The sequence below is a fragment of the Rana temporaria genome, chromosome 13 (genome assembly GCF_905171775.1).
Source record: "Rana temporaria chromosome 13, aRanTem1.1, whole genome shotgun sequence".
NCBI lineage: Eukaryota > Metazoa > Chordata > Amphibia > Anura > Ranidae > Rana > Rana temporaria.
The window spans coordinates 112,157,223-112,180,301 of NC_053501.1; the positions used below are offsets into that span (position 1 = coordinate 112,157,223).

At 46.7% G+C, this 23,079-nt stretch overlaps 1 protein-coding gene across 1 annotated transcript in view; it reads left to right on the top strand.

The window, feature by feature from the left end:
* The first annotated feature begins 669 nt into the window (after window positions 1–669).
* VANGL2 (VANGL planar cell polarity protein 2) overlaps window positions 670–23,079 on the top strand; it is a 132,071-nt gene continuing 109,661 nt past the window's right edge. Inside the window, exon 1 of the mRNA XM_040333050.1 lies at window positions 670–1,092. The gene's annotated coding sequence lies outside the window, so the exon portion shown is untranslated. The remainder of the gene's footprint in view (window positions 1,093–23,079) is intronic.

Sequence of the window (23,079 nt, forward strand, 5' to 3'; positions counted from 1 at the left end):
TAATAATACATAATGATAAAATAAAAATCCTACTTAATAGAAATAAATAATAATAAAAATAATTTATATTTAATAATAAATATAATAATAATAATATTAATAATAATAATAATAATAATAATAATAATAATAATAATAATAATAATAATACTAAAATCCTATTTAGTAATAATAAAAAATAATGATACACTAAAAATCCTATTTAATAAAAATAAATTAAATAGTAATAATAAAAATAAATTAAATAGTAATAATAAAAACAAATTATATTTAATAACAAATATAATAATAAAATCCTATTTAATAATACATATAAAATCCTATGTAATAATATTATATTATTTACTAAATAGTATTTAATTTGTAAACGTCCCCATGTCTCGTTCCAGGTTGAACCGCACTTTTTCGTACAATCGTCTACAGGACGCCCTTCGATCCGATTTTATTCCCACCGGGCCAACAAAGCGCTTGCGTCTTGGCGATAATATCCCAAATAAGATCAGGCGAAAGCCCTAAAGGTCTGCTGTGGGTTTGAAAGAGCGACACATTAGAAGGAAATGGGATAGAGGAGCCCAGTGTAGACAATGGTGAGGGAGGAGTAGGAGGGATGGTGAGGGGGGGGGAGGAGGAGGAGGAGGAGGAGGATGGGGGCTGGGCTGTCCTTGGAAGAGCTATAGAGGTGTTCAAACTGCATTGTAGGCTCCAGGAGACAGAGAGACACACAGACCAGGAACACCCGGCCAAGCCTCAGACCTGGGAATTCATGAATGTTTTTTGATTTGCCTTTTTTTGAATGTTTTTGATTTTTTGTTGTTTTTTTCCCCCATCTGGCCTGTGGGATCCTGTCCCCCCTCTCCGCCGCCCAGCCAGGACTGGAAACTGCCTCCCCCCCCCCCCCACCCTCCTCTGCAAAATGTGGATTTTTTAATGCAATGCTGGGAAACAAAAGCTTCCTGATACAAAAGGGAGTCCCTTCCCTCCTCCTGCCTTCCTAAAAAAGAACACAGCCCCACATCTCACCCCCCCCCACCAGGAAGGGATCCAGGGATCTGGGATCTGCTCACTGGGACTTTGCTGAGAGCGGCTGGCGAGGTAAGAGCTCCATCTAATCTGCTATTTCATGTTTCTGGCACTTGTTGGGGGGTCTGGAAATCAGAAAAAGGGGGAGGGGGGTGGTGGTGGGGGAGGGGTTTTCTGGAGTGGATACATTGTAACACTGAGCTGGTACATTGTAAAGCTGAGCTGATACATTGTAACTGATCTGACTCATCTGTGTGCTGCTGGGGGAAGATCTGTCCGCCCCCCACCGGTCAGGAGTGGTGATCTGGTGAGATCTTAGAAGATCTGTCCGCCCCCCCCCCCACCGGTCAGGAGTGGTGATCTGGTGAGATCTTAGAAGATCTGTCCGCCCCCCCCCCACCGGTCAGGAGTGGTGATCTGGTGAGATCTTAGAAGATCTGTCTGCCCCCACCGGTCAGGAGTGGTGATCTGGTGAGATCTTAGAAGATCTGTCTGCCCCCACCGGTCAGGAGTGGTGATCTGGTGAGATCTTAGAAGATCTGTCTGCCCCCACCGGTCAGGAGTGGTGATCTGGTGAGATCTTGGAAGATCTGCTCAATCCTAGGCATGGCTGTAGTTCCTTTGCACACATGGCCGATCGGCACTACAACCTCGGGGGTTGTGACCGTGCCAAAATGACCCACCGTGATTTTATAGACCCCCTTCCCCCCTTTGATTTAGGCGTCTACTGCCCTGTGCAAACGCATGTCTGATCTGCTAAAGAACCCAAGAGCCGACCATACACATTAAGATTTTGATTGACCGATTTTTAAGCCTCTTTTATTGACAACCGTGCAAAAAAAAAAGGGGGGTCCCATCTGTCTAGATCTATGTAAATTATTGGATTGGCCAACTGATGTCGCATTCGCCAATTTTTGTACAAAAGAGCCCTAACTGACTGTATGCGCTGATTTCGATCGACCGGCTAAGTCGCTTTTTTACCACCGATGGTGCGATCGGAGGTCCCTGTTGGACTCGTGTATGTTATTTGATTGGCCAACTGTACAGGCTAAGGTTTTGATTGACCGTGTAGGCCACCACCTGTGTATTAAAAGGGGCCGTCTGTCTAGATTTACCTAATTTTTTTTTCGATTGGCCAACCAATGTCACATTTGGCAGTTTTTGTACAACTGACTCCAAGAGCCTAAGCTGACCATACAGGCTAAGATGTCAATCAACCCCTTGGAGCTCTTATTACTGCCAGCTACGTAATAAAGGGGCCGTCTGTCCTAGATTTACGTAAATTTTACGATTGACCAACCAAAGTCGTGTTTTGCTAATTTTTGTACGAGAGCCTATCGGCCAACTAGGCCGCTTTCTACCTCCACCTGAGTGACTCCGAGAGCCTAAGCCGACTATAAGATATTGATCTTTTATCGATTAGGCCACTGCGTAATCAAGGGGCCACCTGTCAAGATTTACCAAAATTTTGCGCTTTGCCAACTGCTGTCATGTTCGCCTATTTTTGTACGAAGGACTGCGAGAGCCAAATTCCACCAAATACAAACTAACATATTGATTAACCAACTAGGCCACTTTCTACCACCACCTGCGTAATAAAGGGGGCCCTCTTGTTCCGATTTACCTAATTTTCTTTAAATTGGCCAACCAATGTCGCATGCGCCAATTTTTGTATGACTGACCGTAAGATATTGATCGACCAACTAGGCTGCTTTTTACTGCCAGTTTCCCAATAAAAAGACTGTCTGTCTAGATTTACGTAAATTTTACGATTTACGATTCAACTGATGTCATGTTTGCCAATTTTTATACGAATAACTCCGAGAACCTAAGTCAACCCTACAAACATATCGACCAACTAGGCCGCTTTCTAAGGCCACCTGAGTGATTTAGAGAACCTAAGCCGACCGGAAAATATTGATCGACCAACTAGGCCACTTTTTACCTCCACCTGCGTAATAAAGGGGCCCTCTGTCTAGATTTACCAAATTTTCTTTAAAACTGCCAACCAATGTTGCATGCGCCAATTTTTGTATGACTGACTCGGAGAGTCTAACGTGACCGTAAGATATTGATTGATCGACAACTAGGCTGCTTTTTCCTGCCAGTTGCCCAATAAAGAGGCCATCTGTCAAGATTTACCTAACTTTTTTTGTATGCGTGGCTCCGAGAACCTAGGCCAACCGCTTAGGATCTTGGGGCCAGATTCTCAGAGCAAGTACGCCGGCGTATCTACTGATACACCGGCGTACTTTCAAATTTGCCGCGTTCGTATCTTTAGTTTGAATCCTCAAACCAAGATACGACGGCTTCTGGCTTCGATCCGACAGGCGTACGCCTTTGGATCGTAGGTGCAATACTTCGGCGCCCGCTGGGTGGAGTTTGCGTCGTTATCCGCGTCGGGTATGCTAATTAGCTTTTTCCGGCGATCCACGAAGGTATGCGCAGCCGTCGCATTCTCTTACGTCGTCGCTGGTCGGCTTTTCCTGGCATATAGTTAAAGCTGTTATTTTGTGGCGTATAGATAGACTTGCCATGTTAAGTATGGCCGCCGTTCCCGCGTCAAATTTTACATTTTTTTTTTTTGCGTAAGTCGTCCGTGAATAGGAAAGGACGTAACTCACGTCGAAGTTCAAAAAATGACGTCGGTGCGACGTCATTTCGCGCAAAGCACGGCGGGAAATTTCAAAACGGAGCATGCGCAGTTCAATCGGCGCGGGGACACGCTTCATTTAAATTAATCACGCCCCCCTACCCGCCCCAATTTGAAATACGCGCCGAGAAATACACTACGCCGCCGTAACTTACGGCGCGAAATCTTCCTGGATTCGAAATTCCGCCAGGTAAGATACGGCGGCGTAGCGTATCTCTGATACGCTGCGCCAGGGCAATTCTACGTGAATCTGCCCCTTGGTGTTCACTTGAAACCAAAAATTGGTGATTGACCTCCTAGGCAGCTTTTTACCGGCAACTAAAATTTACCGTCCCGCTAGATAAATCTAAATTATAACTGTCCTATAGCCGTCACTTTCGCCAATTTTTGTCGAAATCGCCAATTTTTGGTTTCAAGTGACCACCAAAAACCTAAGCCATTCATCGGAGAGCCTAACGTGACTGTAGGATATTGACTGACCAACCAGGCCGCTTTTTACCACCAACTACGTAACAAAAGGGCCATCTGTCTAGATTTACCAAAATTTTTTTTGATTGGCCAACCAATGTCACATTTGCCAATTTTTGTATGAGTGACCCCCCCCCCAAAAAAAAAAACCGACCCTACACGCTTAGATTTTGGCTGACCAACTAGCAAATATATGGGCCACCTTGTGAGAGTCCTCAACATTTTTTGATTGGCCAACTGCCATCACTTTCGCCAATTTTTGTACAGATTACCCTGAGGGCCTAAGCCAGCGATGGCGAACCTTGGCACCCCAGATGCTTTGGAACTACATTTCCCATGATGCTCCACTACATTGCTGAGTGCCAGAGCATCATGGGAAATGTAGTTCCAAAATATCTGGGTGTCAAGGTTCGCCATCGCTGGCCTTAGCTGACCCTACGCTCTCAGGGCCAGATTCTTAGAGGAGATACGCCGTCGTATCTCTGCGTCCGGCCAGTCGTATCTATGCGCCTGATTCTTGGAATCAGTTACGCCTGTCGGATCTAATAGATATCTATGCGTAAGTCTCTTGCGCCGTCGGATCGTAACTGCATATTTACGCTGGCCGCTAGGGGCGTGTACGCTGATTTACGCGTCGAAATATGTAAATCAGCTAGATACGCGAATTCCCGAACGTACGCCCGGCCGACGCAGTAAAGTTACGCCGTTTACGTTGGGCTTTTCCCGGCGTATAGTTACCCCTGCTATATGGTGGCATAAGTGCGGCGTACCAATGTTAAGTATGGCCGTCGTTCCCGCGTCGAATTTTGAATTTTTTTTTACGTTGTTTGCGTAATTCGTCCGTGAATGGGGCTGGACGTCATTTACGTTCACGTCGAAACCAATGACGTCCTTGCGGCGTATTAGGAGCAATGCACACTGGGAAATTCCACGGACGGCGCATGCGCCGTTCGGGGGAAAAACGTCAATCACGTCGGGTCAAGCCCGATTTACATAACACACGCCCACCTCTTCAAAATTTGAATTAGGCGGGCTTACGCCGGACGATTTACGCTACGCCGCCGCAACTTACGGAGCAAGTGCTTTGAGAATACTGCACTTGCCCGTCTAAGTTGCGGAGGCGTAACGTAAATCGGATACGTTACGCCGCCGCAAAGATACGCGGATCTACCTGAATCTGGCCCTCAGATTTTTGATTGACCAATTGAGCGGCTCTTTACTAGCAACCACGTAATTAAAGGCCGTCCTGTGATTGGATTGGACGGTTGATGTCGCTGTCATCCAATTTTTGTACAATGGGCCAATCAAAATCCTACAGTGAGCAGAAACGTGATCTTTATACGCAATGTATGTATCTGTAATGGATGTATTATACGGCCTGGTTTATAATCTTTGTTTTGTACTGCGCCGCAGGGGTTGACGGCGCGATATAAATCGTTATTGGTAACCCTGATCTGCACATAGAAGGAGAGGAGCCGATCCGATCTATGGCTATGCTCACAAGGAAACGATCGATGCCTTTAATCCGCCTTCTAAAGACTGACGTCTCCTTTAAATCCCCCCCCCCCCCCGTAGGCCTTGTGAAGCCGCGGCCTTTCCTGAGCCGCGGCTCGGGCGGAGGAGTCAGGTTCCTGGGCCGCAGCTGAGGGGAAAAGGCACTGTCTGCTTTGCAGCCAATCCCTAATCCCCTCCATCAAATGATCATTTGTTTTGAGTTGCTAGACGCTGTGGAGTGCAGATTGTTTGCTCGGGGTGATTTTTCTTTCGAAAATTCGCGACCTTTTTGTCGTGTTTTATTTCAGACGAGTGGCCTGCGATGATAAATGGGTGTTTGGGAGAGCCTGGGAAATGGAAAATTAAGTTTTAATTATTAGCTTTTCGGGCGCTGGAGAGATATCGATGCGTCCGCTGCGATCTGTATCAACCGCGAGATAAAAACGTCTGGAATCTGCTAACTATAAAAGTGTGCGAGAGCTTTTTTAATAAAATGTGTGTGGGTTTTTTTTTTTTTTTTTTCTCTTCAAATTTATTTAATTATTATTTTTTTTTTTTTTTATATTCCAGCATGGCATCTGTTGACCAAAACAATTTTTTTTATAAATTAAAATATATTTAGTATGCTTTTTATTTATTTTTATATATTTATAAATAATAGGATACAAAATATTTGTTTAGACAAGACCGCTAAAAAATTTGTTTTGGTCAACAGATGCCATGCTGGATTATAAAAATTAAAAAAAAAAAAAAAAATTAAATAAATTTGAAGAGGGGGGGGGGGGGGGGAAAACCCACACACTTTTTTAATAAAATGTGTGTGGGTTTTTTTTTTTTTTTTTTTTTTCAAATGTATTTAATTTTTATTTATTTTTTTAATTTTTATAATCCAGCATGGCATCTGTTGACCAAAACAAATTTGGTCAAAAATCATTTATTTTTATATATTTATAAATAATAGGATACAAAATATTTGTTCAGACAAGACTGCTTAAAGATTTGTTTTGGTCAATGAATGCCATGCTGGATTAGGAGGTTGTTTTTTTTTTTTTTTTTTTTATTAAAAATAATGGCCCAGATTCAGAGAGCAATTGCGTCTGCGTAACCATAGTTACGCAGCGCAATTGCTTACTTGCCCCGGCGTATCGAATGCTCCTGATTCAGGAACCTCGATACGCCGACTGCAACCTAAGAAATGACTGGCATAAGGCTCTTATGCGGTCACATCTTAGGCTGCATTCTTACGCAGGCCGCTAGGTGGCGTTCCCGTTGTGGTCAGTGTATAGTATGCAAACTGCATACTAACGCCGATTCGCGAGCCTTGCGTACGCAGTTTACGTAGTTTCCGTACGCCGTCGTTCCCGCGTCGCGAATTTAAAATTGAACGTTGTTTGCGTAAGTGAATCGTGAATGGCGCTGGACGCCATTCACGTTCACTTTGAAGCAAATGACGTCCTTGCGACGTCATTTGCCGCAATGCACGTCGGGAAAGTTTCCCGATGGAGCATGCGCACTACGTTCGGCGCGGGGAACGCGCCTAATTTAAATGATCCACGCCCCCTACGGGATCATTTAAATTACGTGCCCTTACGCCGGGCATTTTTGAAGAGCGCCCACGCAAATTACGTGGCTACCGCTTCGTGAATGAAGCGTAGCGCAAACAATTTGCGGGGGCGCAGGGCAAAAACGGGACGCTGCGCCTCCGTAAGAAGTGCGCAGCGGTACCTGAATCTGCCCCAATTAAAATGAATTTGAAGTCGGGGGGGGGGGGGGACAAAACACTGTGGGGCAGATCCTCGTAGAATTGCATGGGCGCAGCGTATGTGAGATACGCTACGCCGCTGTAACTTACTTTTTAAATCTTTGAATCCACAAAGAATTTGCGCCGTAAGTTACAGCGGCGTAGCGTATGTCTCGCGGCGTAACGGCGCATAATTCAAATCGGCGAGTAGGGGGCGCGGAACGAACCGCGCATGCGCCGTCCCTAAATATCCTGCCGTGCATTGCGCTAAATGACGTCGCAAGGACCTCATTGTTTTGACGTGGACGTAAATTACGTCCAGCCCCATTCACGGACGACTTACGCAAACAAAATTTAAATATTTTCAAATTCGACGCGGGAGCGACGGCCATACTTAACATTGCGTACGCCACCAAATAGCCGCTTTAACTATACGCCAAAAAAAAAAAGCCGAACGGAAACGACGTAAAAGAATGCGACGGCCGCTCGTACGTTCGTGGATCGTCGGAGATAGCTAATTTGCATACTCGACGCGGAATACGACGGCAACGCCACCCAGCGGACGCCAAAGAATTGCATCTAAGATCCGAAGGACGCCTGTCGGATCTAACCCAGATGCCGTCGTATCTTTGTTTTGAGGATTCAAAACAAAGATACGACGCGGGAAATTTGAAAATATATATATATATATATATATATATATATATATATATTTCTTTCCTTAGTTTTATAATGTGGAGGTGTGCGTAGCCACGTCGTCTTAAATACCTGACTCGGATAGGAGCATTAACGCCTTGTTCACCTCCCTGGCCGGTTATAATGGTACTGGTATTTTTTTTTTCGGGAGAAGATAGGTGACCGCTTTAGGCAACCATACATGTGACCAGTACTGGAACGGGTTCATGAAGCGCCCGGGGCAAGGATGCACAACTGCACCCCCTTCCCCACTGCTTGTGCATGCCATAGAAAGGAGGTAATGCCCTGCGTTTCCTTTTTCTTCCCTAAAAGTGGCCAATTTTTCGAGCCTCGCTGGTTTAGGAACAGTCGACCCACCCGAAATAGAAATTTTCTTTTCCAAAATTTTTGGCATCATGTAAACCCGTAGCATGCGGATTTTGTAGTGGTTTAGTTGGGTTGTGACAAGCCGGCGTCATGCGTACAAAGGCAGGGAACAGGCCCCTCCCCCGTCCTGATGCTGCAGAAACGTCCTGGGCTGGAATGTAGAACAGGAGTGTGGAAATTCAACTTATTGTGAGGTCACGTCACTAGACTGTTGGGCTTTAACCGTTGCGGTTGGCACTGGTATACGGGCTCAATACCAGGCGAGTGTTGGTATGCAATAAAAACTGTGTGTGATGCCTGTAGCCAATATTCAAATTCTCAAGCTGAGTGGCCACCATGAGGAATACAGAACTCTCTGATGTCAGACGAATTCTTTTGTTATCCGGTGACGGACGAGTAGGTCCAACCATGGAAGGTGGTGAAAAAGAATCAAACCTATTGTTAGTTGGTTATTCTTTTGGATATGATGAATGAAAAGTGAACCGAACCTGTCCTGGGAGCAGATAATCTACCACCCTGGTCACCTACCTGCCACCCTTTGGTAGTGACAGTCAGTCCTTGGACCACAGTGGTCAGTAGTGGGAGCGTTGTGAACGAAGGGTAGTGACTTCTAGCAGTCTCCTGTAACGTAGTTCTAGTCTCTAAAGCATATCTTGAGTCTCCAACCCAGTGGCGGCTGGTGCTCAAAATTTTTGGGGGGCGCAAGCAAAGTGGGGGGGAAAAAATAAAATCTGCGCCCCCATCAGTTGGAGCCACTTGCGCCCCCATCAGTTGGAGCCACTTGCGCCCCCATCAGTTGGAGCCACTTGCGCCCCCATCAGTTGGAGCCACTTGCGCCCCCATCTGTTGGAGCCACTTGCGCCCCCATCTGTTGGAGCCACTTGCGCCCCCATCTGTTGGAGCCACTTGCGCCCCCAATCTGTTGGAGCCACTTGCGCCCCCCATCAGTTGGAGCCACTTGCGCCCCCCATCAGTAGGAGCACTTGCGCCCCCATCAGTTGGAGCCACTTGCGCCCCCATCTGTTGGAGCCACTTGCGCCCCCATCTGTTGGAGCCACTTGCGCCCCCATCTGTTGGAGCCACTTGCGCCCCCATCAGTTGGAGCCACTTGCGCCCCCATCAGTTGGAGCCACTTGCGCCCCCATCAGTTGGAGCCACTTGCGCCCCCATCAGTTGGAGCCGCTACTGTGACCCCATCAGTTGGAGCCGCTACTGTGACCCCATCAGTTGGAGCCACTTGCGCCCCCATCAGTTGGAGCCGCTACTGTGACCCCATCAGTTGCCGCTACTGTGACCCCATCAGTTGCCGCTACTGTGACCCATCAAATGCTGCCTGGCACTTACCCATCTCGCAGTGGGTCAGTGGCATTGTCCTCCATGTCTTCTTCCGTCCTCTCTCTCAGGCGTCCAATCGCAGCCCTTGACGTTTTGATCCTGTCAGGTAACAGACCCGAGCACCTGATTAGCTGAGAGGTGGTTCAGTGTTGGCAGAGCGAACAGGGAGCGCCCAGCATGGCGCCCGCTGTTCACCTTTTTTGGGCGCCTATTAGAGCCTATGACTCTGATCAGGTGCTTCCAAAAAAAACAAAAAACGACCCCGCCGCTGTAATAAAGGGGCCGCAGCGGCCATAGATTCATATATCTATATATGGTGATAAAGCAGTGCCAGGACAGAGGGGGGAGCGCCCATGCGCCCCTTATGGACGCACCGCCACTGCTCCAACCACACCTGTAGCCCGTCTTCTGCCCCCTGACCATCTCCTGTAGCCCAACTGTCTGCTCTGGCCATTAGGTGCTGCAGTTGAACCCCCCCCCCCCCCTCCGCCTCTTACGTGGGCCACCACTGATCTTGACTGTTAGGCATGTTGAGGGACTTTTGGAGCTCCGGCATCACCGTGGGGTGCCAAAGTATCATAGCCATTCTGTGTCGAGCACCATAATTATGTGTGATGGAGCCCCATAGCAAAGCCCATGAACGGGGCCCCCTGCCTCTCTAATCTCCATCTCAAAGGTGATTCATCTACTAATACAGAATACTAATTGCTTTCATGGCAGCCCTATGGAGGTCTCCAGACAATCATAGATTTTTGTATAGAAATGTTATTGCTATCTGCATTTAGGTCTATGGAATCAAACTCTTCTGGGCCCCATAGCAGGTGCCCGGTCTGTTATGTCTATACTTATGCCAGTCATCATGGCAGCTTGTGGTGATTTTCCACATAACGCTCCCATTGAGTTTTATTATTTTACCCTTTGCATATGTTTATGGTTGTTTTGTTTCATTCATATATTATAGGGTGACGGTTGGAAAAGTATGTCATGTGACAGTTTCTTAAAGCACAATACAGAGTAGGTGGCACTGATAGATGGCTGGCACTGACGGCTGGCCGGCACTGATAGATGGCAATGATGGGCAGGCACTAAAATACCATTGGGGATGGCTGCCTGCAACGCCCATCCTGGTACTCCTTTCACCTGGCCGCATTAAAAGCAGCAGCGGCCATCTTGTTACACCCAGCCCAAACTATATGGGCTGGGTGTAACAAGATGTCTGCTGCTGGCATACTGTGGCCGAGTGCAGGGTGTAACAAGATGGGCGTCAGGATTTTCAAGCACTGACGGTGTCCTGCCGCGCAGGCGCCGTGTGCAGCTCACTCGCAGCTGTACATCTTTGGCGGCTCCGTTGTGGTTCGTACTGCGCAGTGCAGGGGGGGTCATTATCCGCCGGGGGTACCTTCATCAGGAGAACAACGGCTCCGGTTGCCGATCCCAAATGATGATGCGGCTGCGCCCTGAACGCCTTGCTGGCTTACTTCCTTCAGGACTCGCTCGACACTCCGCCCGCTGACTTCCTATTCCAGGTTTCGGCTAAGGCATCGGGAGCATTTGTGTGAGTACAAGTACTTGCGCAAATGCTCGGTATCGGGACAACCCTAGTGAGAAGTGGCTGACATCAGATCGCTCAGGAAAATCTGCTGACTGCTTGCCTCTGCCAGGATTTGGACCCTTGGGATCTTTGGCAGAGGCCATGCCCCGACGCTAGTCACATGACTGCATGCTGGATTCACATTTTTTATAAGGACTGAAGATGCTCTACTTTTTATATTATTTGACCTTTTAGCTCTCTGGACTCCTAAGCCAATTCCAGGAGGATGGAATTTCTGAAAACGGTTGCAAGGAAGACTGATTTGAATGTATTTGGTAGTAACCGCGGGTTTACCGTGACTCGAACTTCACTCAAGATCCCAACTCGCTGGTTTCATTGGAGGCAATAACAAGCTATGTGTGATACCCGTAGCCAACATTCAAATTCTCAAGCTGAGTGACCACCAAGGGTAATACAGAACCCTCTCATGTCAGACAATACCCGTTCTTATTTTTTTATTAACCAAAACGACAAGAGTTCATAGGTCCAAACCTTGAAAAGTGGCCAAGAAGACCATTGTTTATAATCCTCTGCCAAAAAATACCAAGGGACCAAGTCCAGGCAGAGGCAAGCAGTGCCAGATCTTCCTGATGTCGGCCACTTTCTCATCCCCCCCCCCCCCCCCCAACTCCTTTTGCAACTCTTTTTTTGGTTGTCCAAGCTTTGGGCAGTAAGCTCAGACTTCCAAAAGCCGTGAACCTATGTATCCTTTTCTATGAAGAGATTCCTCTTCAGTGATGGATGCTTTGGGTGGCTCTCAGAAGATGATGGGATGAGTTTGTGCCCATTGCTCTTGGTGGAGACCCCTGGCTTTGGCCAAAGACAGCCCAAACTCCTTGGTGCAAGGACCAAACTGTATATCTAAAGCCTCATACACGCGATCGGACTTCCATCTGACTTTTCCGTGGATTTTGGTCCGAAGGGCGTTGGCCGTGAACTTGTTCTGCATTCACACGGCAGAACATTTTCAGCCAACATACACCAAACCACGTGTTTTTTTTTTTAATTTTTTTTAGCTCTTTACCGCCACCCTTTGGGCAACTTTTTCTATTGTTGTCTGATCTTTAGCATTGGTTCAGAGCATGCGTGTTTTGTACTTTTGGATTTTAGTTCGATGGACTTGTGTGCACACGCTCGGATTATCCTCCATCGGACATTTGTTGCCGGAAAGTTTGAGAGCATGCACAGCGAACATTTGTCTGTTTTTGAAAAACAGAATATTATTGTCCGATGGAGCGTACACACGGCCAGATTGTTCGATAAAACACGTCCGTCGGACTGTTGTCATAAAGTCCAATCGTGTGTTTATGGGCCTTAAGAAATATTCCAATTGGTTTTATGAAGGGAACAAATCAAATTTCAATAAAGTAATACAATTTTCATAGAGGCGTTTTTTTTTTTGTTTTTTTTTTTATAAGATTTAGAACAAAGACTAAACTTCATGCCGAGTAAACCTTGAGCCAATCGTGGTCCTCCTTAGGAGTCCCCCTTAAATCGGGTTCCCTCTTACACCAGTGGGCTAGATAAAATCTTCAAGTAAGCCGGATTTTGTCCAGAGGCCATAGTTTGGAGACTCCTGGCCTAAGCTACAGATAGTCCTACCCAGGGCCATCTTGATGCAAGGGCACTGCCCAGGGCCCCCAGGTACATGAGGGGGCCCCACAATTTTGCATTACATCAGATTTGCTGGGACAGTCCATGCTTTTTACTAAACTGTCCCGATATGGTCGTGCCCTCCTGATCCCAGTATTGTGCCAGCCTACCCCTCCCTGTACTGTGCCCTTTGTGCTAACTAGTCATTGATCTATGGAATCTTTTCCTTTTGTAAAATCAATTTTATTAAAAGTACTAATGAATATGTTTAAGCTGGTAGGGGCCCCAGTGCATTACTTTGCCCGGGGGCCCATGATGCTTTTAAGACGGCCCTGGTCCTACCGGTAGAATGCCTCACCTATTTTTCTAAAAAGAGCCGGGAGCGAATTAGAGACATGTGAGAATGACGTGTTGGCTTTCTTTTTAACAGTATCCCCTTTCTGCTTGCAGTACGGTGTTATTTAGCTATCACATATCCTATTTTAGCTCTCGTCTATGTACAAGCTGTCGGGCTATTGTAGAAGTTTTTTTTTTAATTATATATATATATTTTTTTTTTTTTTTCCCCTCCTATCATGACAATGAAGGTTCAAGGTGCTTGACGTAAATTTTAATCATGGTACGGCTTGGGGAAAATAATCCATACTGCTGGATAATTTCTGAGATTATACAAGTACAGCCTTAGAAAAACATTGTGCATACATGGATACCGGACAAGTTGTCTTTTCTCTACAGCAAGCCTAGAGGTACTGGTAGACCGAAGAAGGCTGTCAAGAAAATTGGGTTGATGGCCTGGCTGTCATAATATTTCAATGGCTTCCATACTTTGAGGCCTTGTTGTGGAACCTTGACACATGAGTATGATAATATCTTGGACTATCTTTGGTGTATCTTGCAAGCGTACAATTTTTGTGTAAGAAAAGAAATGACCGCACATCCAGGAATTCCGATTTCGCCTTTTAATTTTTCAAGCTGATAACCCCAACGACACCAACATCTTGTGCTTAATTGTTACAATTTTCGGGAGGGAGATAGGCGGCCGTGTTTAGAATATTCTTTGGCGTGGAAATCTGTAAAACCAAGAAACTGGCCTCTAGTCTCAAGCCTTGTTGGATCTCTTAATTTTACCAATTGGTAAACTCCGTACGCACGGGTCGAATGTCGGAAGACCGTGGCCTGTTCAAAAAAAGCCTGATGCCCCGTACACATGGACGGTTTTCCCATCGGAAATTGTCCGATGAGAGCTTTTGGCCGGGAATTTGAACCGTGTGTATGCTCCGTGTGATTTTTTTTCGGGAAAACTGCCAAAAAACAGAAGTTGGCTATTCGACCGGCTTCTGTCGGACATGCATGTTGGAAAACCAGCAGTCGACTGACTCCCGATCGGCGCTCTCAGCCAATGGTAGTCGGAGTGGCCTGGTGCGGGGGCCATCCCCCCTGTCAGAACACAACAGCTCAGCGGGGGAGATCGCTGAACTATCCTGGCATGGTTGGTACAGATCTGTCAGAATGTTGGGGGGGGGGGCAGGTGTGTACCAGGCTTTAGTTTTTTGATTTATACAATCTCTTCTAGATCCACCAACAACTGTGTAGGTCTAGGGCCTGCTGGATTGGACATGACCTGAATAAACTGTTATGCCGCGTACAAACGATCGGACATTCCGACGACAAAACCGTGGAATTTTTTTATTTCTTTTTTCGACGGATGTTCGCTCAAACTTGTCTTGCATACACACGGTCACATAAATGTTGTCGGAAATTGCGAACGTCAAAAAACGCAGTGACGTACAACACTACAATGAGGAAAATTAAGTTCAATGATTCCGAGCATGTGTAGGATTTTTGTGGGTCGAAATTGCATACATGCGATCGGAATTTCCGACAAGAACTTTTGTCAGAAAAATTTTGAACGAGCTCTCAAACATTTGTTGGAAATTCCGACAGCAAATGTCTAAGGGAACCTACACACGGTCAGAATATCCGACCAAAAGCTCACATCGAACAATTGTTGTCGGAAATTCCGATCGTGTGTACAGGGCATTAGAGTTTGGTTTTATGGTCAAATTGTAAGGCTGGTCATGTCCGTATAGATTACAGGTACTTGTATAGTGCTGTTAATTTACGCAACACATGTATATAATTGAGCAGTCACATCAGTTCCTGCCCTCAGGGAGCTTGCACTCTAAGGTCCCTAACTTGCATGCATACACATACTTTGCTAATTAACCTACCAGCATGTCTTTGGAGTGTGAAAGGAAACCCATGCAGGCACAGGTAGAACATGAAAACTCCAGGCAGGTAGTGCCATGATCTGGATTTGAACCAACGACCCCAGTGCTGCTAGGCGGAAGTGCTAACTACTTAGCCACTGTGCTGCCCACAAAGATTGACCGAAACAAAGTCTAGCAGCTGGCTGGATGAATCTCCCACAGAGGCTAATGGTATTCCAACAGCCTGCGCCGGTGGCTGTCAGAATACCCGGACAGTACTTGTATCTAATTGGATGCAACTGCTATTCGGGGCACCATTTTTCGTCCAGCTCCTTTCAATTTTTCAATCCAAGGATGTTGGGTGGAAGGGTCACCCAATAATGGAATTTTGACTAGTTCGTCTGGGACCAAGCGAAATTCGAACAGTGCATGACCAACCTAATGCGTGTGGTAATCTTAATGGAGATTGTACATCAGATTGTAATGCGTATGGTCAGGAGGCCTCAATTCCTGTCCTGAATTCTGCGTGGAAGACACGTGGCCAAAAAATGTTTACCGGAAAGCCTTGTACACACATTTTGTGCAACGGGCGTTGGCCGTGAACTTGTTCTGCATACAGACGGCAGGACTTCTTCAGCCAACATTCACGAAACGACATGGGTTTTTCTGCTTCTGCTTTAGCGCCACCCTTTGGGCAACTTCTACTAATGTTGTCCTTATGGTTGGCATTTCTTCGCCGCATGCGTGTTTTGTACTTTGGATTTTAGTCTGAAAGACTTTTGTGTACACCCGATCGGATAATCCGACGGAACGCATTTTGTTGTCGGGAAAAGTTGAGAGCATGCTATCCCACATTTTGTTGTCGGAAATTCCAACAATTGTCCGATGAAGCATACAAACGGTCGGATTATCTGACAAAAACCCAGCCATCACACAATTAGTTGTCAGAAAATCCCAATCGTGTGTACCGGCCTTAAGACAATTGAGTACTGTTCGTGATGCTTTAATTTGCAATATCATCCACATTTTTAGAACAAGCATTTGGGGTGTGTGACCCGGTTCACACTGGGGCGGCACGACTTTGGGGGGCGACTCGGCAAGGCGTCCTGAAGACGACTTCAGAGGCGATTTGCAAAATGACTTCTGTATAGAAGTCAATGCAAGTCGTACAAGAACCTTTTTCTACGTCGGAGCGACTTGCGTCGCTTCTATTGAATAGAATGGGACGCGACTTGTCAGGCGGCCGAGTCGCCCCAGTGTGAACCGGCTCTAACCCCTTCAAGGTCCAAGCTGTACTAATAACACAAAGGTGTACTAATTTTTGTTTTAGGTTGCAAGTGCGCTGATATGGCTACAATCCCCTTCCAGGAAGGACCATACATCTGTCGTTAAATCAATGTAACGTGACCAAATCCTGGCTCTTTTGGGTACCCAAACCCTTCCAGATTATTAAAGTGTACGTAAAGACTTGCAGTGAGTTGCCCATTTACTTCATGTTGGCCAATCCTTTCTTGTCCAGGCCAGTTGTTCCATCTTTGTACTTCCTATACAAGAGCGTGTGAAATAATACGCCATTTATTTTTTCAGCATCTTGACTATTTGCCTGAACGGCTTCTACAAAGCTTATCTATGTTTTCTGAAGATACAGTAGTGTACACGGCCTAGCTACAAGGAGCTAGATTTGTTTATACAGCTGCGTGTGGTCCAGTCTTGTGGTGCAATGGGGGAGGGTGTCTTTTGATGTCCTGTCTCTATAGATAGATACAGACCCCTCTTCCGGGCTGGATGAGGCCATGATATCCCAAATATAATAACGCTAATATAAGTTGACTTCTAACAAAGTACATATCGGAGTAATAGCTACTGAAATTACTCACCTGGGAAGCATGAGTATCCTTTCTGTCAGTAAAATTAACTCCAAAATATTTATCCAAATGGGTTACTTTGGATAGGAGATGGAACACAGCGGAGTACCCCTTGCCGCACCTTAAAGGGAGACTTTTGGTGCCCATTGCAGCACCCCATTTAGCAAACGTTTGTTGTACTCTGGGTTGGCGGGACTTGTATGATAACCTTTTGACCTGTTAATGTAACCTAAAATATGCATATTTTTTTTTCTATTTAAATATTGGGTGGAGTTTCAAATGGGATTCTTTGTTGTGCATCATATTATTAATTTTATTTATTTTTTTCACCGCTATCACCATTCTTCCTTTCCTAGATGAAGGATGATTAGAGCTCATTAGAAGTTTATTATAAAACAGCTGGTTTGTCAGGTGTGTGTGTGTGTGTGTGTGTGTGTGTGATATATATATTTATATCCGCCTTAACATTGGTGCCCTTTTTAAACATGGCTACCTCCTCCTGTAATACTTTGAAATGGTTGCTTTTATTATCTTAGTTGCCTGATCTTGGTATACTGTCTAAAAAAAAAAATGGCCAGGTTAACATTGCTGTCTAAAATATAGTTGCCGTGGTGATGAAACTTCTCAAAATTGTCCGCCGTAGTAATGGAACTGCTCGGAGGGGGAAAAAAAATTGTGCCTGGCTTTGAGTTGTAAAGTGGTTGGAAGATTTTCAATAGATGGTTTCACCCTTCTGTATGTATTTTATGACCCCCACAAGGGAGTGAATTGCTCCCTCCCCCCCCCCCCCCCCCACCCCCCCCCCCCCCCCCCCCCCCCCCCTCCCAGGCATCTGCCTCATTCACATGCGATCGTCGCCCCCAGAGGCATTCCTCTTCCTTCATTCTTTAGTGGTGATCTGCACACAAAAGCCGGTGTTAATCATTGTCCGGGACTCTTAATATGTGCCCTGTGCAATGGGGGCCCCCCTTGCTGTATTCACTGCTGTGTCACCAGAGATGTGGTCACCTCTTTAAAGGCAGATCCGACTCGCCTCGCCATGTCGTAAAATGGTCATGTGACTCACAGGGGCCTTTAGTATACGTTTTCACATCTGTTGTCTGCATTTTTTATTTTTACCTTGCGTTCTACAATCCAAAGGGAAAACGCCAATTAAGGCTGTAAGCGTAAGTTCACTAGGGACATTGCTCATATGGCAGTTGAGTTTTCCTGATTCCGTGATGTGAAAAGTACGGGACAGGTTTGAGGGTTTGTGTCAACCATGGTATGTTTCCAACTGTCACTTGGAAAAGAGGATTCTGATTCATCGCTACAGGCAACAAAAATGAGGAAAAGGCTCAAATTTGATTACTCCTTCTTTTTTTTTTTGTTTTGTTTTGTCAATGGCAAAGCATTGAAGGCCTAAAATGGTGACCTCAACTGACCAGACAGTATCCAAATAGCTGCAATTGAACATGGTGGAAAAATTTGCATCCCATGGTCGAAATTTAAGTACCCTCTACCTTCCCCCTTCTTCTACCCACTCGTTTGCCTACACTGACCTACCCACTCGTTTGCCTACACTGACCTACCCACTCGTTTGCCTACACTGACCTACCCACTCGTTTGCCTACACTGACCTACCCACTCGTTTGCCTACACTGACCTACCCACTCGTTTGCCTACACTGACCTACCCACTCGTTTGCCTACACTGACCTACCCACTCGTTTGCCTACACTGACCTACCCACCCGTTTGCCTACACTGACCTACCCACCCATTTTGCCTACACTGACCTACCCACCCATTTTGCCTACACTGACCTACCCACCCATTTTGCCTACACTGACCACCACAAACTAGGGAAGTCTAGTCACCCTATCGGGGGAGGCATTCTGAACATGGCCAGGTCACAGTAATAATTTTGCACCCCCTAAATGTTGCACCTGGGGAAAGAGTACCGGCTGCCCCGCCACTCCAACCCGTGGACAAATCCCAGGGACAGACTGGCTTCGGGGACGGTGTCCTCAGTCTGGTCAGTTGGGTGTTGTCTGGTCATCCTACTCTACAAGGTCACTGGCAATTGCACACAGTGTACCCCGTACCCTGGTCTGTGTGCAATGGGGCCCTAGTGGTAGTTCGTTCAGGCTCTGGTGGTTAATGAAGGTGGTAGTTGACATGCCATGTCCTATATGGCAAAGTCACAGGGTTTTTACAATGGAGCTACATGTATTGGAGAAGTGGTTAAAGTATAGGCACTGGAGGGGACGAAAAAATAAATGTTTGAGGACTAGTCCCTTCTTTTACATCCTGGGCCCGTAGAGTCTGTCAATTGGCGGCAATCGGGGGGGGATCGGATCCAGCCTGCTGATTCACCGGGTCTTGCGATGTCAATGAGGCTCGCGGCACCGGTTGCCTACGCTGCGTGGCGGCTTATTTGCGGAAGAGGCTGAAAAAGGCGGCCCAGTGACAATATTAACAGCACGTACGGCTTGATTAAATTTCTGCTCTATATAATGATCTCCTTCCCATACTAATTCCAGACTCCAGGCGTTCGGAGGGTAATTAGCATTCGCCTCCGTATTTAGATCTCCAGAGTGTTAATTAAGAAATAAAAACACGGAACCCCAAACCCCCCACCCTTTTCCTATTTTATGTCTGAACAAAATGGTGATCTCCATCTCCCCTCCCGCCATACGATGGGCGACTTGGCATTCAGTGGTTTGCGTGCTGTCAGATAAAATATTTACGTAATTCATTTATTATGCATCTGAAAGAACTGTCTGTCACTTGAAGCAACTCGTCGTTTTCAGACTCAAGCTGGCAAGTACAGGTTTGGGACAAATCCGTCCAGAGTGGTGATTTAGTCTTAGGTGGAGCTGGTGGTTGGAGTCGGCCCCTGGCTTCTCGTATGTCCTGGATTCTCCAACAGTGAGATTCCTGCAGTACGGTAATTCCAGGCCCGGGAACGCGGCACAGGGATGGTGGGAACCCCTCATAATGGGCACAGCAGGTGTACAGACCCGGGAACTCAGCACAGGGATGGTGGAAACCCCTCATAATGGGCACAGCAGGTGTACAGACCCGGGAACTCAGCACAGGGATGGTGGAAACCCCTCATAATGGGCACTGTAGGTGTACAGACCCGGGAACTCGGCACAGGGATGGTGGGAACCCCTCATAATGGGCACAGCAGGTGTACAGACCCGGGAACTCAGCACAGGGATGGTGGGAACCCCTCATAATGGGCACAGCAGGTGTACAGACCCAGGAACTCAGCACAGGGATGGTGGGAACCCCTCATAATGGGCACTGTAGGTGTACAGACCCGGGAACTCGGCACAGGGATGGTGGGAACCCCTCATAATGGGCACAGCGGGTGTAGACTTGGCAACTCGGCACAGGGATGGTGGGAACCTCTCATGGGCACAGCAGGTGTACAGACTTGGCAACTCAGCACAGGGATGGTGGGAACCCCTCCTCATAATTGGCACAGCAGGTGTACAGATCCGGGAACTCAGCACAGGGATGGTGGGAACCCCTCATAATGGGCACAGCAGGTGTACAGACCCAGGAACTCAGCACAGGGATGGTGGGAACCCCTCATAATGGGCACTGTAGGTGTACAGACCCGGGAACTCGGCACAGGGATGGTGGGAACCCCTCATAATGGGCACAGCAGGTGTACAGACCCGGGAACTCGGCACAGGGATGGTGGGAACCCCTCATGGGCACAGCAGGTGTATACTTGGCAACTCAGCACAGGGATGGTGGGAACCCTCATAATGGGCACAGCAGGTGTACAGACCCGGGAACTCGGCACTGGGATGGTGGGAACCCCTCATAATGGGCACAGCGGGTGTACAGACCCGGGAGCTCAGCACAGGGATGGTGGGAACCCCTCATAATGAGCACAGCAGGTGTACAGACCCGGGAACTCAGCACAGGGATGGTGGGAACCCCTCATAATGGGCACAGCAGGTGTACAGACCCGGGAACTCAGCACAGGGATGGTGGGAACTCCTCATAATGGGCACAGCGGGTGTATAGACCCGGGAACTCGGCACAGGGATGGTGGGAACCCTTTATAATGGGCACTTTGGTAAACTTAGAACCTGTTTTGACTGATGTATCTCATATATACAGTTGGTGATGCGTCTGATTCTTGACAATTTTCAGTTGAGTTTTTTTTTTTTTGTATTGGAAAATCAAAAATTGCTGCAATCGTTGGTGGAGTAGTCCTTTTGGGATCTGCTGGGCTGTGGGTAGCCAAAATGTTTTTGGTAGTATTATACCTCTGCCAGGGCTGATAAAGGTGTCATTGTCCCCTCCGGTGTGTTTTATCTCCAGGAATGTCTTCTCATTAGCATACGGAATGCTGAGAGTTGATCTGCACTCCGAAAATGATTTTCGCTGGTCCAGACCAGCCTTATGATTCACTTCAGTACAAAGCCATGCCCACCCCACCTGTGCCATCTAATTATTTTCCAAGGCTGAGCACCAGGGCCGGGACAAGGGGTGGGGATGGGGGAAGAGGATTTGTACTTGGAGTGGGGGGGGTTTGTGCTAGGATGGGGAAGTAGAACTTGTCCAGGGAGGGGGGAATCTGGAGTTTGGGGAGAGGATTTGTGCTTGAAGGGGAAATTTGAGAGTTGGAGTATTTGTGCTAGGAGGGCAGGCTTTTTTTTTTTGGGGGGGGGGGGGGGTTATTTGTGCTGGGGGCATAATGAGGGAGAGTATATGAGGTGAGAGGGGAAGGTGGGGGGCCAAAGATTTGTGCTGGGAGGGGGAATTTCAGCAGGGGGCAGATTTGTACTGGTAGGAGGGGGAATTTTCTGATCGGATGGTAAGCATGTGTGTTTTCTTTTTTTTGGGGGGGGGGGGGTGTGTGGATTTCAAGAAATAAACAGGATTTGCCCCCCCCCCCCCCCCCCCCCCCTTTTACTCTATCCAACCTATAAGGTCCCATTTACACTTCGCCAGCGGGGACTTGTGTTCAGGTCACGATTTTACGTGGGTGTTTTTTTTTCTGGTGAATGCGCAATTCACTTCAGTGGGCTTCCCTTTTTTCTTTTTTTTTTTTTTTTTTTTTTTGCGCATCAGTCGCCAAAAAAGAAGCCCCTTTTGGGCACCAAGCTTCACATGATTTTTTTTAAAGGCGCGTTTTGCCACACGTTTATCAGGGCAAAATTGGGCATTTATCAGGGCTGAGATTCTAACCGTCTACGGCCAGCTTGGGCCCTGCAGCTTTGTTTGGTGCAGTAGATGAAAATCCCGGCCTGAAGAATGTCAAGCAGAGCAATGTGTCACTTCAGTGTTAAATGTCTCCACTCCTAATAAATATATATATATTTTTTTACGCTCTGGTCTGTTTGCATTGTAAAAAGGGAGAGGCTGTTTGTTAAGTTACAGTGCAAACGGCCTTTCATAGAGCTGTGTAATCATTTGGATAGATGGTGAACTGGTTGGGGTGTTTTTTTTTTTTTTTTTTTTTTTTTTTTTTTCCTTGTTCCTGATCACCTTCCAGTGAATCTCTTATCTATAAAAATCACAAATCCCACTCAGACTACCTTATTTTATTTATATATATATATATATATAGAAACACTGGGTGCCAGGACACTAAAGTCAATTTTAGGCGCCTCAAAGTGTTTCGCAGGAAACCCCATTTCTTCTGGGAGCGCAAGTAAAACCTAAGATTCATAAATGCAGTCACATATCGGGCTCACCAGACTAGCGGCGGGTCCTGCTGATGGTCTTGGTGAGCCTGATGTGTGAATGTACTTATGAATTTTATCTAACTTGTTTGCAAAGTTGAGTGATGTGTTTTTATTGAATTTTTAATTGCACTTCCTGTACCTCCTGAAGAAGCGGTGTTTCCCGCAAAACTTGTTGCAGCGTTACCCACCTTGAACATACCCCAGGCAAGACCTGCTGATAGTCTGGTGAGCCTAATATGTGACTGCATTTTATGTTTTTGTTTTATTTTTATTTTTTTGTTTTAATTGCACTCCCTAAAGAAGTAGAGTTTCCCACAATGCGCGTTGACGCCTTACACGTGTGTCCT